The following is a 14,590-nucleotide window of genomic DNA, read 5'->3' on the forward strand; positions in this document are numbered from 1 at the left end:
TTCAATTTCACGTACATTACGAATTTCATTGTGCATAAATAACAACCTCATGAATATACATCATAAATCATGCATAAACCTAATATCTCAATAGTTCATACCACTCAATCAAACATTCTCATATCACATAATACAATTATGCATAGCAATCTCAATCACACTTTCATACTATAAAACTAGCAATTTTGCCAACACATCAATCTTTTAAAGCTTGTAACGTACTTGGTTTGGCCACTCCCAAAGCTAATATTTTGGATATTAAACCAATCCAATCATCAAAATAATTTATCAAATATAACATGAAATTTATCAGTATCAAACAAATTTACAAGTTTAGGACCCACATCTTATTTTTCGCTTCCTTGCAGCACACTAGCGAATCTTCTAATTTTCCTTACTAAATTCTTATTCAAATCTAAACCAAAATTGAGTTAAATTCAATCAATTTACGTTTAAACCAGCCCCTTAAATACCCACTAAGGGATTCAAACCAATTTTCAAAATTATGACTATTTTACGAATACAAACTAGTTAGATTTCTTACACTATTTTGATGTGAATCGTACGTGCGATCGTTCTTCGGCTTTACGGTTGATTTAGGACCTTCATTTCAGCACCTAATTCAATAATATAATGGAAAATCAGTAGCTAATAATAATTAAATTCCTTAATCTAATAAATCCATAACCTTTAACCAACAACTATGCCGAAACAACAAACTAATTTACGGTTAATTGCACTTATGCTTCCCAATTTGTGAGTTTTGAATGACCAATCGATCAAGAACATTTTCCCCTAACTGACATGGGTTTAAAGGTTGATTAGAAGGGTTCATGCCCTCAAATTAAGTTTGGAAAAAGATGGGCAAGAACCAAAAAACAAAACAGTCCCCTTCTTGCACTTAGTTGCACGCATTACCACCTGTGATGGCCAAAATTGGGGCCGATTTAGAAATGATTTAAAGATCCATTAAAAGGGTGGAAAAATATATTTAGAATCAGTAAAATTCTCCCAAATTCTAGATCTAAAAATTTAGGTTTTTATTTGGAATGATTAATCAAGAAATTGAAGAAAGAAGACATCTTACCCAAGCCAGTTGAGATAAACAACAATAGCAGTTTCTTGGCAATGTTTGGGATCGATCTTGGAGTTCAAGATTTTAGATTTGGGGCTGATTTAGTTGAAGAAAAATTGTGTAAATATACTAAAGGAGATGATGCACAATCTTAATGAAAAAATAAGAAGAAAGAGATGGTAAAAGGGGAGGTGTAGGCGACAACAACAATGGAGGAAAAGAAAAAAAATTAAAATCAAAGAGAGGGAGAGGATGGGAGGAACGACTAGGGTAATGAGGAGAAGGATTAAAGGATGATTATTTGTGAAAAATTAATACTTATACCTAGGTTTAGTAGGCTTGGATGGTAACACATTAAAATATAAAGGAATTTCGCAAAAATTAATTTATTGTGCAAGAGATGGGACTTGAACTTGGGATATCCAACTAACTTTCATGCTTCCACATTTAATTACTAACCATGGGGTCAATTCCATATTTTTGATATTTTTATACATTTCAATTGAGTTAATTTTAGGACATTACAGCTCTACCCTATTAAATAAATTTCATTTTCGAAATTACCTGGTTAAAAAAGATGAGGATAATGAAGCTGAATTGAGTCCTCCGACTCCCAAGTAGCCTCTTTGATGCCATGATTTCTCCACATTACTTTAACTAATGGAATTTACTTTCATCGTAACAGTTTGATCCCATGTTCTAATATTCAAACCAGTTCCTCCTTAAATGACAAATCGGGTTTAACCTCAATCTCCTCAACTGGAGTAATATGCGTGGGATCGAATCAATACTGTCTCAACATCGAGACCTAAAATACATCATTAATACGATCTAAATCAAGAGGTAATTCAAGTTGGTAAGCCACAGGAATAGCCCTCTTAAGCACTCGATAAGGACCAATAAACCTAGGGTTTAACTTAACCTGTCGACCAAACCTCAAAACTTTCTTCCATGGAGAGACTTTTAGGAAAATCAAATCCCCCAAATTGAACTCAATGTCCTTGCACTTCAAATCGACATACAAATTCTGTCTATCAGAAGCTACTTTAAGTCTTTCTTGAATTAACAAAATCTTATCTTCGGTTTCAGTGACTAGTTCTGGGCCAATCAACTTTCTTTCAACCACTTCAGTCTAATATAAAGGCGAGTGAAACTTATGACCATAAAGAGCTTCGTAAGGTGCCGTTTGGATACTTGACTAATGACTGTTATTGTAGGCAAACTCTGTCATAGGTTAATGTTCTTCCCAACTACCTTGTAAGTAAATTACACAACTTCTTAACATATCCTCCAATATCTGAATGACCTGTTCTGACTGACCATCGGATTTTGGATGAAAGGCCGTACTGAAATCCAACCTAGTACCTAAAGTCTCGTGCAATTTCTTCTAGAATTGAGACGTGAATCTAGGATCCTGATCTAAAATAATCGACATTAGCATACCATGCAATCTCACTATCTTGGAAACATATAGCTTAGCTAACTTCTGAAGAGAATAATCAGTGAGAGCAAGAAAAAAATGGGTGGACTTAGTCAATCTGTACACTACAACCCAAATTGAATCTTTCATTGTAGGTGTCAAGGGAAATCCACTGACAAAACCCATTTTCACTCCTTCTCACTTCCACTGTGGTATTTGAATCAGTTGGAGCAACCCTGATGGATACTGATGCTCTGTTTTAACTTGCTGGTAAGTCAAATATTTAGATACGAATTCGGTCACTTCACGTTTAAAACCCGACCACCAATACCCTTCCCTTAAGTCTCGATACATCTTAGTACAACCAAGATGCATGGCATAAAGGCTGTTATGTGCTTCCTGAAGTATAAATTGTCTCAAATTCTGATCTATAGGCATACAATATCTCCCTCTAAAGCACAAAATTCAATTAGAGCTAATCCCAAAGTCCTCAGTCGATTCATCCTCAACTTGTTCAAACTGAGGTGTTAGAGTTCCATCCAAACCCTGATATCCTTAATTTCCTAAACCCAAACAGCCTTTACTTTTGATTCTGCCAAAATACCACCATCATCAAAGAGACTCAAGTGAGCAAACATAGCCCTTAAGTCAAACATTTCCTTTCTGCTTAAGGTATCAACCACAAAATTGGCTTTTCTAGGATGATACTCGATTGTACAGTTATAGTCCTTAAATAAATCAATCCATCTCTGTTGCCTCAAATTAAGTTCCTTCTAGGTGAGGAGATATTTGAGGCCGTTATGATCGGTGTAAATAATACACTTCTCACCATATAGGAAGTGTCTCAAAATTTTAAGAGCAAACACAACAGCTGCCAACTCTAAATCATGAGTGGGGTAATTACTTTCATGTGGCGTAAGCTATCTCGAAGCATAGGCTACCACTTTACCATCCTACATCAAGATGCAACCAAGTCCAACATGTGAAGCATAGCTATACACAACATATTCCTTACCAAATTCTAGTTGAATTAAAATGGGAGCTTTTGTCAACATGAATTTCAACTTTTCAAAGCTGGCCTACTATTCGTCTCCCCACTTAAAAGGAGTATTCTTCCTTAATAGCTTAGTTAATAGGGTTGTTATCAAGGAAAAACTCAACAAACCTTCGATAATACCCAACAAGACCCAGAAAACTTCAAAATTTTGAAGCATTCTTCGGTTGCCTTCAATCTAGGATAGCTTTAACCTTTTCAGGGTCTACGTTAATACCCTCAGCCGATACCACGCGACTAAAAAACATCACTTCCTTCAACCAAAATTCACACTTACTGAGCGTAAAAAAAAGTTACTTTTCACGAAGTATCTGTAAAACCACTCTCAAATGCTCATTATGCTCAGCCACTGTCTTAGAGTACACAAGGATATCGTCAATGAAAACCACGATGAACTGATCAAGGAAATGTTGAAAGATACAATTCATACGCTTCATGAAAGCCGTTGGTGTATTAGTCAACCCAAAAGGCATGATAAGGAACTCTTAATGTCTATAACGAGTCCTAAAAGTGGTTTGGGGATATCAGATTCTTTCACTTTGAGTTGGTAATACCTAGATCTTAAGTCAATTTTGGAAAAAGACAGTTGCACCTTTAAACTGATCGAATAGGTCATTAATCCTTGGTAAAAGGTACTTATTCTTAATTGTTAATTTATTCAGTTGCTGGTAATCAATGCACAACCATAAGGTTCCATCTTTCTTTTTCACAAATAAAACTGGTGTGCCCCATGGCAAAACATTGAGTCTAATAAAACCTCTATCCAATAGTTCTTGCAACTACATTTCAACTCCTTAAGCTCTTTTAGTGCCATGTAGTAGGGAGCGATGGACATCGGTGTCGTTCCTGGTAACAACACAATTCTGAATTCCACTTCCCTCTCCAAACGTAACTAGAAACACAAAAATATACACACTTTTTCATGCCCTTTTTAACTCAAATTCATATAGTTTCGATAAAATTTTTGTCGACAAATATATAAATATTATAAAATAATTATTTTGTACTTAAATTATTAACATAATGAATTTTAATTAATTTTATAATAAATTTTGATTCATTTTGATTATTTTCGACAGATTTGCACAAAGGGCGAAAATTGGCTCGGCAAACACTACTAGAAGTTCAAAACTGAGAAGCAATTACAAGTATCAAGGCGAACTAATTTTCAGCCTGAGTCAGTCCAATTATGTGTATTAATTTATGATATAATTAATTTTAATTTATATCGAATTTAATTTGGATTAAATAAATTATTATTAATTAATTATGAAAAAGTAGTCCAGTTGAGCTGAACCAAGTGAACCAAACCGACCAAGAAGTGGACAGCCCAAAACCGTCCATATGTTGACCCAAATCAGCTTATTGGCTGATTATTTAGCTTGCAAAGAGGCCCTTGAAGACTTGTTCAAGTTGCAAACAAACCCTTCCACAATTGGTGGCTTTATAGCTTTGCCCCAAGTCTAAATTAGCAAAGTTGAAACTATCAGCCTTGCCAAATGTGTGGCTGGCCAAGGGAGGGCTCTTTGGCTGATAATTTTAGCTATTTTTAGCAGCCCTCTTCATCTATAAAAACCCCCTTAGGCTGGTCATTTGAAAATACATCTCAAGCATTCACATCTTTTCTCTCTTCTTTTCTATTCCAAATTCCCTTGCTCTCTTGCAGATTTCTCCTCTTGGAAAAGGGGCATTCATCAGCCATTTGGAGTAGTAATTAAGTATTCATAGCAGCCTTGGTCAACTAGGACAATGGAGAAGGAAGAACGAAGCAAACTAGTCAAGACACAGGAAAACACCAGATATGATTCTTGCTCCCTAACTCTTTAATTTTTGTTGTTGTTATGATGAACATATCTATGAATATTTCTGTTGTTGGAATGGTTAATTTAATCAATTTAGCTTGAATTTAATTTGTGTTAGGTTGATTTCATTTGGTTTGCTAAAATTGTTAAAATTGTGTTTATGTTGTTATAGGCCTCGGTAAGATGCTTAAATAAGTAAAATCATGACTAACGACTAAGTTATTCTTGCATTAAAATTGTGAGGTAGCTAACGAATTAATTATTTAAATGGATTGAAATTGTAATTAATGGACATAGTACTTAATCAATGCATGTTTAATCATCTAAGGTAGGTGAGGGTTAAATTAGCAATAGTATCTGACGATATATTTGCCTTACATAACTTGCAGGATTATTGTTATTAAACTGTTTCAAGGTAGGGATATTTTGTTACCTCACATAGTCTTTTATGTGCCTATTAGATTTAATTAATCATTTGAATTGACATAGGGATATGTACAAGAGATTATTTCGATTTAATAAGTATGTATGTGCAATAACATATTTACCTATTAAAGATTTGTTTAATCGGTTGAACTGACATAGGGATATAGTCAAGAGATTAATGGATTTTTGTAGGCGAGTATGTTCATAAGTTAGAAAATTACCGAGTTGTCGTGAATTTATTCATAACAATATAAACATAAGTTTAATAATTTGAAGTTAAAAAAAGCAATGATCTAACACAATTATGCCATCTTAATTAATATCGTATTTTGAAATCATGCATTTGAGATTTATTTATTTAGTTTACTTAGTTTAACATCTTAGTTTTTAATTACCCTCTTCAAACAAAATATTTTTCTTCACCAAAGTGTTTTAAATAGCATTCATAAATAATTCTTTTCACAGTTCCTGTGGGTACGATAACTCGACATTTACTTGTCACTTTATCACTTGTTGCGATTGTGTACACTTGCACATTTCCATCGTTCCAAGTTTTTGGCGCCGTTTCCAGGGACTGTTTTAAAAAGTCATTATTTGTGAATTTGTTAGTTTTTCATTTTGGTTTATTTTTCTGTTCAATTTTAACTTAATTAATTTTTCTGTGATTATTTCAGGTGTTTATGAGTATTGACTGAATTATTGATTTACTCCCTGTAGACCTTGAGATTGAACAAACTTTTCAACAATGAAGAAGACAAGCAAGTCAGAGAAGGACCAAAGAGATGAACTTTGAAAATTTGAATCAAGGAAACGGAGCAGATCCTGCTCAAAATCCTATCCTTACTGCTGATGATAGGGATAGAACTTGAAGACAGCATGCCGTGCCAGTGTTTAATGATCTTAATCTGGGTATTTGGAGACCTGAAATCGAGGCACAACAATTCAAGTTGAAGCTAGTCATGTTCCAGATGCTTCAGACAGTGGGCCAATTCAGTGGAATGCCTACCGAAGATCCTCACCTACACTTAAGACTGTTTATGGAGGTGAGTGACTCTTTCAAGTTAGCTGGAGTACCTGAAGATGCATTACGATTGAAGTTGTTCCCGTATTCGCTAAGGGACATAACTCGAGCCTAGTTGAGCTCATTGCCACCAAATTCAATTTCCACATAGCAAGAGTTAGTAGAAAGATTCCTAATGAAGTATTTCCCGCCTACCAAGAATGCTAAGTGGAGGAATGAGATCACTGCCTTCCAACAAATGGATGAGAGTCCTTGTATGAGGCATGGGAAATGTACAAAAAATTATTATGAAAGTGCCCTCATCATGGAATCCCACATTGCATTCAACTTGAGATGTTTTATAATGGCCTTAATGCTCACATCAGGATGGCAGTGGACGCTTCTGCTAACAGTGCTCTCCTTTCTAAGTTTTATAATGAGGCTTATGAAATCATTGAGAGGATTGCCAGTAACAATTATCAATGGCCAACCAATCGAGTAGTGTCAGAAAGATGAGTTGTTAGAATACATGAAGTAGACGCACTTACTTCACTCGCATCTCAGGTATCATCAATATCCTCAATGTTAAAAAATTGGTCTAATAGTTTTGCAACATAGCCACCAAATCAATTTCAAAATATAGCCTATGTCTATTGTGGGGAAGGACATTTGTTTGAAGAATGTCCATTGAACCCAGAATCTGTATATTATATGAGTAACCAAACCAAAATCAAGGAAGGCAAGGACTGCAATTCAATTTCTATAACCCATCATGGCGAAACCACTCGAATTTTTCCTAGAGTAAACAAGGGGCTAGAATAAGTAACACTTACGCCCAACATAGATCGACCCAACCACCTAGTTTTCCCTAACAAGTTCAGAAACCAACCCAAGCTGAACCATCCAATGGCTTAAAAAATTTGTTAAAGGCATACATGGTGAAGAATGATGCCTTAATTCAAAGCCAAGCAGCTACATTGAAAAATCTAGAAAACCAAATGGGCCAGCTTGCTACTGAACTCAGGAACAGACCACAAGGTGCTTTACCTAATGATACGAAGAATCCTAGGAACCCAGGGAAGGAGCATTGTCAAGTGTTGAAATTGAGGGTCGGGAAGACTTTAGAGCCCAATTCCGTCAATGTTGAAAAAGAGCCAGCCGATGCTCAAGACTTAGAGGAAGTTCAACTGAGTGTTGAAATTCCAATTTCACAAGAACCAGAATCTGCAAAATTTGACAAGGTAACTTCAGAACCAGCTAATTCTGATCAACTAAAAACTTCGTTAGATGCAAAATTACCACAGAAGACGAATCAACCAGTTCTAGTAAAGAAACCTCCACCACCCTACCCTCAAAGACTTCAGAAGCAGAAGCAGGAAATTCAATTCAAGAAGATCCTAGACGTACTCAGGCAACTTCATATCAACATCTCCGAACTACGTCAAATTCGTGAAGGATATCCTGTCTAAAAAACAAAGATTTGGAGAATTTGAGATGCTAGTCTTGACAAAGGAATGCAGTGCATATCTTCAAAACAAACTACCCCCAAAGTTGAAGGATCCTGGATGTTTTACCATACCTTGCAACATTGGAGCAACATATTGTGGTAGACACTATTTAAATTGGGTGCGAGTATCAAATTGATGCCCATGTCAATATTTAGGAAGTTAGGGATAGGTGAAGTTAGACCGACTACGGTTACACTTCAATTAGCAGATCGATCCTTAGCACATCCAGAAGGAAAAATCGAGGACGTATTGGTCCGTGTAGACAAATTCATCTTTCCTGCTGACTTTGTGATTCTAGACTTTGAAGAAGACAAAGTGGTGCCAATCATCCTAGGAAGATCGTTCTTAGCAATCGGAAGGACCCTTATTGATGTGCAGAAGGGCGAGCTTACTATGTGTGTTCAGGATGATCAAGTAACATTTAACATTTTTAAGGCTATGATTTCCTGACACAATTGATGATTGTTCTGCAGTGTTCGATTTAGAGGATTTAATTGTGGAGAAGGAACTCAACTATGTTGAAGATCCATTAGAACAAATTTTGACATTAGACTCTCAAAATGATGAAGAGGCGGATGAATAGGGATGAATATTTAGCTTTTCTAGAAGCTAATCAAAGGGGATTTAATCCACAATCTCGCTTTGAATCTTTGGAGTTAGAGAATAAAAATTATGCCTAACCAAAAGCGTCAACCGAGGAGCCACTTAAATTAGAACTCAAGGTACTTCCTTTACATTTAAAATATGTTTATTTAGCTAACGCTTCTACTTTGAATGTGATTATTTTAGCAGAATTAACCAATGAGAAAGAAGAAAAACTCATCCTTGTATTAAAACAATTCAAGAAGGCTATCAGATGAACCATAGCCAATATCCGTGGAATTAGTCCATCTGTATGCATGCACAAGATTATCCTAGAAGATGGAAAAAAAGGGGCAATTGATGGACAACGAAGACTAAACCCCATCATGAAGGACATAGTCAAGAAAGAAATCATCAAGTGATTAGATGCTGGTATAATTTACTCCATCTCAGATAGTTCATAGGTAAGTCTGGTCCAGTGCGTACCGAAGAAATGAGGTATCACGGTCATTAAAAATAAGAATAATGAGTTGATACCGACTGGAACGGTTACGAGATGGAGAATTTGTATCGATTACCGGAAGCTGAACAAGGTGACTAGGAAAGATCACTTTCCTTTGCTGTTTTTGGATCAGATGCTAGATAAACTCACGGGGCGAGACTATTGCAATTTTTTTTATAGATACTCGGCTTATAATCAGATTACAGTAGCACCGGAAGATCAACACAAGACAACATTCACCTGCCCGTACGGTACATTTGCATTTAGATGCATGCCATTTGGTTTATGTAATGCACCTACTACATTTCAAAGATGTATGATGTTGATTTTTACTGACATGGTTGAAAAATACTTGGAAGTCTTTATGGATATTTTTTAGTATTTGGAGATACATATGATGATTGCCTAGCCAATCTAGCCAAGGTACTAAGGTGATGCGAAGAAACAAAACTTGTACTCAACTGGGAAAAGTGCCATTTCATGGTACATGAGGGTATTGTTCTAGGGTATCGGATAATGAGACATGGAATCAAGGTAGATAAAGCAAAGGTAGATGTTATCAAGAAACTCCCACCTCCAACATCTGTAAAGGGTGTTAGGAGCTTTTTAGGCCATATCGGTTTCTATCGAAGAATTATCAAAGACTTCTCCAAAATTGTGAAACCCTTATGAAAATTATTGGAGAAAGACGTGACATTCAAATTTGATCAAGGGTGCTTAAGAGATTTTAAATATTTGAAGAGTTGACTAGTTATGGCACCTATAATCGTCACATCAGACTGGGATTTTCCATTTAAACTGATGTGTGATGCAAGTGACTTCGTGATAAGAGCTGTCATGGGCCAGCGAAGGAACAAAGTTTTTCATCCCATCTACTATGCAAGTCAAACTCTGACGGGAGCTCAACTGAATTATATGATAACAGAGATAGAGTTACTTGCTATTGTGTTTACTTTTGACAAGTTTCGATTCTATCTTGTAGGTACCAAGGTGACTGTTTATACGAACCACTCGAAGATTAAGTATTTGCTTGCCAAGAAAGACGCTAAGCTGAGATTGATCCGATGGATACTTTTACTTCAAGAGTTCGATTTAAAAATTTAAGATCGAAAGAGAGTAGAAAACCAAGTAGCAGACCACTTGTCCAGATTGGAGCCGCAAGAAGGGAAATCTCAACTTATACCCATTCAGGAAACATTTCTAGATGAACACATACTGAAGGTAAATCATGTCCATAATACCCTGGTTTACTGATGTTGCTAACTATTTAGCTTGTGGTTTGATGCCGATTGATAAGACATATCATCAAAGTAAAAAGTTTCTTCACGATGTGAAGTATTATTTCTGGGAAGAACCATGTTTAAAAAATGTTCAGATCAAATGATCAGGAGGTGTGCGGCAGAAGATGAAGTACATAAGATTTTATATCATTGTCACTCAACTCTGAGTGAGGACACTTTAAAGGTACACGTACTGTGGCCAAAGTATTACAAGTCAAATTCTTTTTGCCAACACTATTTAAAGATGCATTTGCTTTCGTAAAGAGTTGTGATCTTGGAAATGTCACCAATTGAGGTGGAATTGTTTGATGTTTGGGGTATTAACTTTCTCAGTCCTTTGCCTCCGTCTTCTGGTCACAAGTACATATTGGTAGTAGTAGACTATGTGTCTAAATGGGTTAAAGCCAAGGCATATCTGACAAATGATGCTAAGGTTGTGATGAAGCTTTTGCAGAAGCATGTGTTAATAAGGTTTGGAACCCCAACAACCATCATCAGTGATGAAAGGGTCCTATTTTGTGAACAAGTGGTTGAAATGGTTACTTGAAAAACATGGAGTGAAGCACAAGGTTGCCATAGCTTACCATCCGCAGACGAATAGGCAAGCTGAACTGGCAAACAAAGAGATCAAAGGCATACTTGAGAAGGTAGTTTGCCCGAACCAATGAGATTAGTCCAAAAGATTGGATGATGCTTTATGGGCTTACAGGATAGCATACAAGATACCTTTAGGGATGTCACCCTATAGGTTGGTCTTTGGGAAAGCCTGTCATTTGCCTTTGGAGTTAGAACACAAAACTTACTAGGCTCTCCAACGACTCAACTTGGATCTTAAAATTGTTAAAGAGAAACAAATGCTTCAACTTAATGAGTTAGAAGAATTCTGAATGTCTTCATACGAGAATGCCAAATTACTTAAGGAGAGACTCAAGAAATGGCATGACAAGCACATTCGAGTTCGAGAATTTGAAGCAGGTTAGCATATAACATCTCGAATTAGGGCCTAGTCAGAACAGTGGCTTCTAGACTACAAATCCAAAGTAGAAATAATTATTTTATGATTATTATGAGGTCTATGATATGATTGCATGCTTGTGTGAAAATTTCATGAGGAGATTTTATTGATAAAGAGTCCAATTTGACATTTAGGACTAAATTGCAAAAGTTGCAAAATGTGAGTTCTAGAAGCTTTAAGCATGAAATTGCCATGGATTATTAATTAGAGGTCCTTAAATAGTAATTTTTCCAATTTTTATTTTAATGGACAAAAATGAGCATGAAGAAGAGAAATTTGGAAGAAAAGCCTTAAGGGAATTTTTGTCATTTGGTTAATAAAAGAACAAAAAGTGAAAATAAGTCAAAAATTGTGTCCATCTTATCCTACCTTGGCCGAAAATCTCAAGGAGCCATAGCTAGGGTTTTTTTTCAACTTTCAAGCTCAATAATAACTGCATCCGAGCCCTGTTTTTAATGCTCTTTACATTTTTGAAACCCTCGTAACCTAATTTACCTATTTCTAGCCATATTTTGAAGTAGGGTTCATGTTTAAAATTTGACCCATGTGTGACATGCATGTATTTTGATGTTTAGTGGAGGAATATGAAAGTTTGATTTGTGTTTAACATCTTTTACTAAGTGATTTCTTGATGGAAATGCATGAAAAGGACCTATTTGTAAAAGATGCAAAATAAGTAGTAAGATGCATGTTATAATGAGAAATGTGGGCTGCTATGAGCATGCTATAAGTTCGGCTAGGCTTGGTAACAAAGAAAATGAACACATTTCATTTTACGAGCCTAGGGGCTAATTTGTAATTATGTGGAATTTTAAGGGCAAAATTGTAATTTTTCCAAAATATGATTTATGGACTGATTTGAACAATGTGATAATTGAATAAGTGAAATTTGATATTATAGATCAATAAAAACAGAGTCCGGACCTAAATCGAGGAAAGAACAAGGTTGTGGACTAAATTGAATAGTTAGCCATATATTGGTTCCGAGGTAAGTTCGTGTGTAAATAATGCAACATTACATTATTATGTTTTTAATGCTTTAATGTTGCATGAATTGTGTAATTGTCTTCATGGATTTAATTAATGATGACTCGATGACGATTCGACGAAGTTTGATATCTGGAAACCCCAGTTGTACCTTTGGAATAGTTAGGATACAAATGTCATGACATTAGGGTTATGTGTGATCCCATGTAAGACCATGTCTGGGACATGGCTTTGGCATCGATATGTAATTTTGTATAAGACCATAGCTGGGCTGTTGGCATCGATCTACGATCCCATGTAAGACCATGTCTGGGACATGACATTGGCATCGATATGTGATCCCATGTAAGACCATATCCGAGATATGGCATTGGCATCCTACCATGTGTATAAGAGTTTCCGAGTATCCTTTAGTATTCCAAGTGTTTCAACAGGTAATCCAACGATCATATCAAAGAGATGACAAGGTATGATCATGTTGAAAGGGTACAACTACGTACACAAAGTTCATAACCATTGAGATTATGAATCGATGAGACCTCGAAAGAAGTGAATGAATGAATTATGATCATGAGTTTATTGTACGTTATGTAAATGGCATGGCTTAAAATGTATCTATGATACTTTATGGCATTGTGATAAATATTATTGTGTTAGGTATATAATAATGCATGATTAATATTGTTAATTATTTACATGCAAACTTACTAAGCTTTATGCTTACTCCCCTTTCCTTTCCATTTCTTATAGTATTGCCAAGCTAGCTCAAGGATCAAAGGACGTCAGAGCTCAATTTACAGTATCAAACTAATCTTTCGGGTATATTGAATTTAAGTATTTTAAGTATGGCATGTATAGGGGCTTGGACTTTTTGTGATATGTCATATTGTGTTAGCCAAATGTGTTGGCTTTTAATGATTTGATAATTCATTCTGTATATGGCCATGAGATATGGCTCATATTAATTATGGGGGTGTAATCCTATTCATATATGCATGCATGTGCTATGGTCACTCATGTTGTGATTAAGTTCATTTGGCATGGATGAATTGTGGATATGATCATGGATGTTTGATGATGGAAGTGTGAGTAAACGGCATAATAACAACTAAGGCATGAATGTATGTAATGGAAATAAATTTGATATTTGATATTGCATTTGAATTTAGTAAGCTTGGTCTAAATAAAATATGAATTCTTAAGCAAGTATAAGTTGACAAGAAGTTGATATGCATGAGCCTTATTTATGAATGTGTAAGTGCTCAATTATGCTATGTAGGATGTCATTGAGATGTGTAAGTGTGCATGTGTTATTAAGGGTGACAAAAGGCTTGGAAAATAGCCTCAAAGTTGTCCATATAGGTAGGCACACGGACGTGTGTCTAGGCCTTGTGTGACACACGGTCTACCCCATGGGCATGTGATCCGGCCGTGTGTCCCCTGCACTTTAATTAGGTAAAATAGAATGCTCAGTAGTAAACACACAGGCAGAGACATGGCCATGTGTATCAGCCGTGTGAAGGACACAACCCCAGGACATGGGCGTGTGCCCAGGCCGTGTGAAGTCTGCACTTAATTTTTGGGATTTAATTCGCCACATGGCCTAAGTACATGGGCGTGTGACTTGGTTGTGTGACCCTATTTAGTTGATGACATCATAAACAGAGAGTTACACGGGTTAAGGACACGGGCGTGTCCCAAGCTATACGGACGTGTCCCAAGCCATACGAGCGTGTAACCCTCCAAAACAAGAAGTTTTTCTAAGTGCTGCAAAGGTTCTGAAAGTTCGTGCTTTAGTCTTGATCCACACCTAATGTATGTTTTAGGCCCTGTGGGCTCCTATAAGAGATGATACGCATATTTATGAATGATTTTAATTTGTACGCATTTTTATGACCTGATTTTGTATGATTGCTTGCCTTTATGTCTGGCAATGCCT

At 36.0% G+C, this 14,590-nt stretch overlaps 1 non-coding gene across 1 annotated transcript; it reads right to left on the minus strand.

Moving 5' to 3' along the window:
- Positions 1-7,004: 7,004 nt before the first annotated feature.
- LOC128287053 (small nucleolar RNA R71) lies at positions 7,005-7,109 on the minus strand. Its single transcript, XR_008277752.1, has one exon. It is a non-coding gene; the product is annotated as a small nucleolar RNA R71 (small nucleolar RNA).
- Between the last annotated feature and the right edge of the window lie 7,481 nt (positions 7,110-14,590).

The sequence above is a fragment of the Gossypium arboreum genome, chromosome 13, assembly GCF_025698485.1.
Source record: "Gossypium arboreum isolate Shixiya-1 chromosome 13, ASM2569848v2, whole genome shotgun sequence".
Lineage (NCBI taxonomy): Eukaryota > Viridiplantae > Streptophyta > Magnoliopsida > Malvales > Malvaceae > Gossypium > Gossypium arboreum.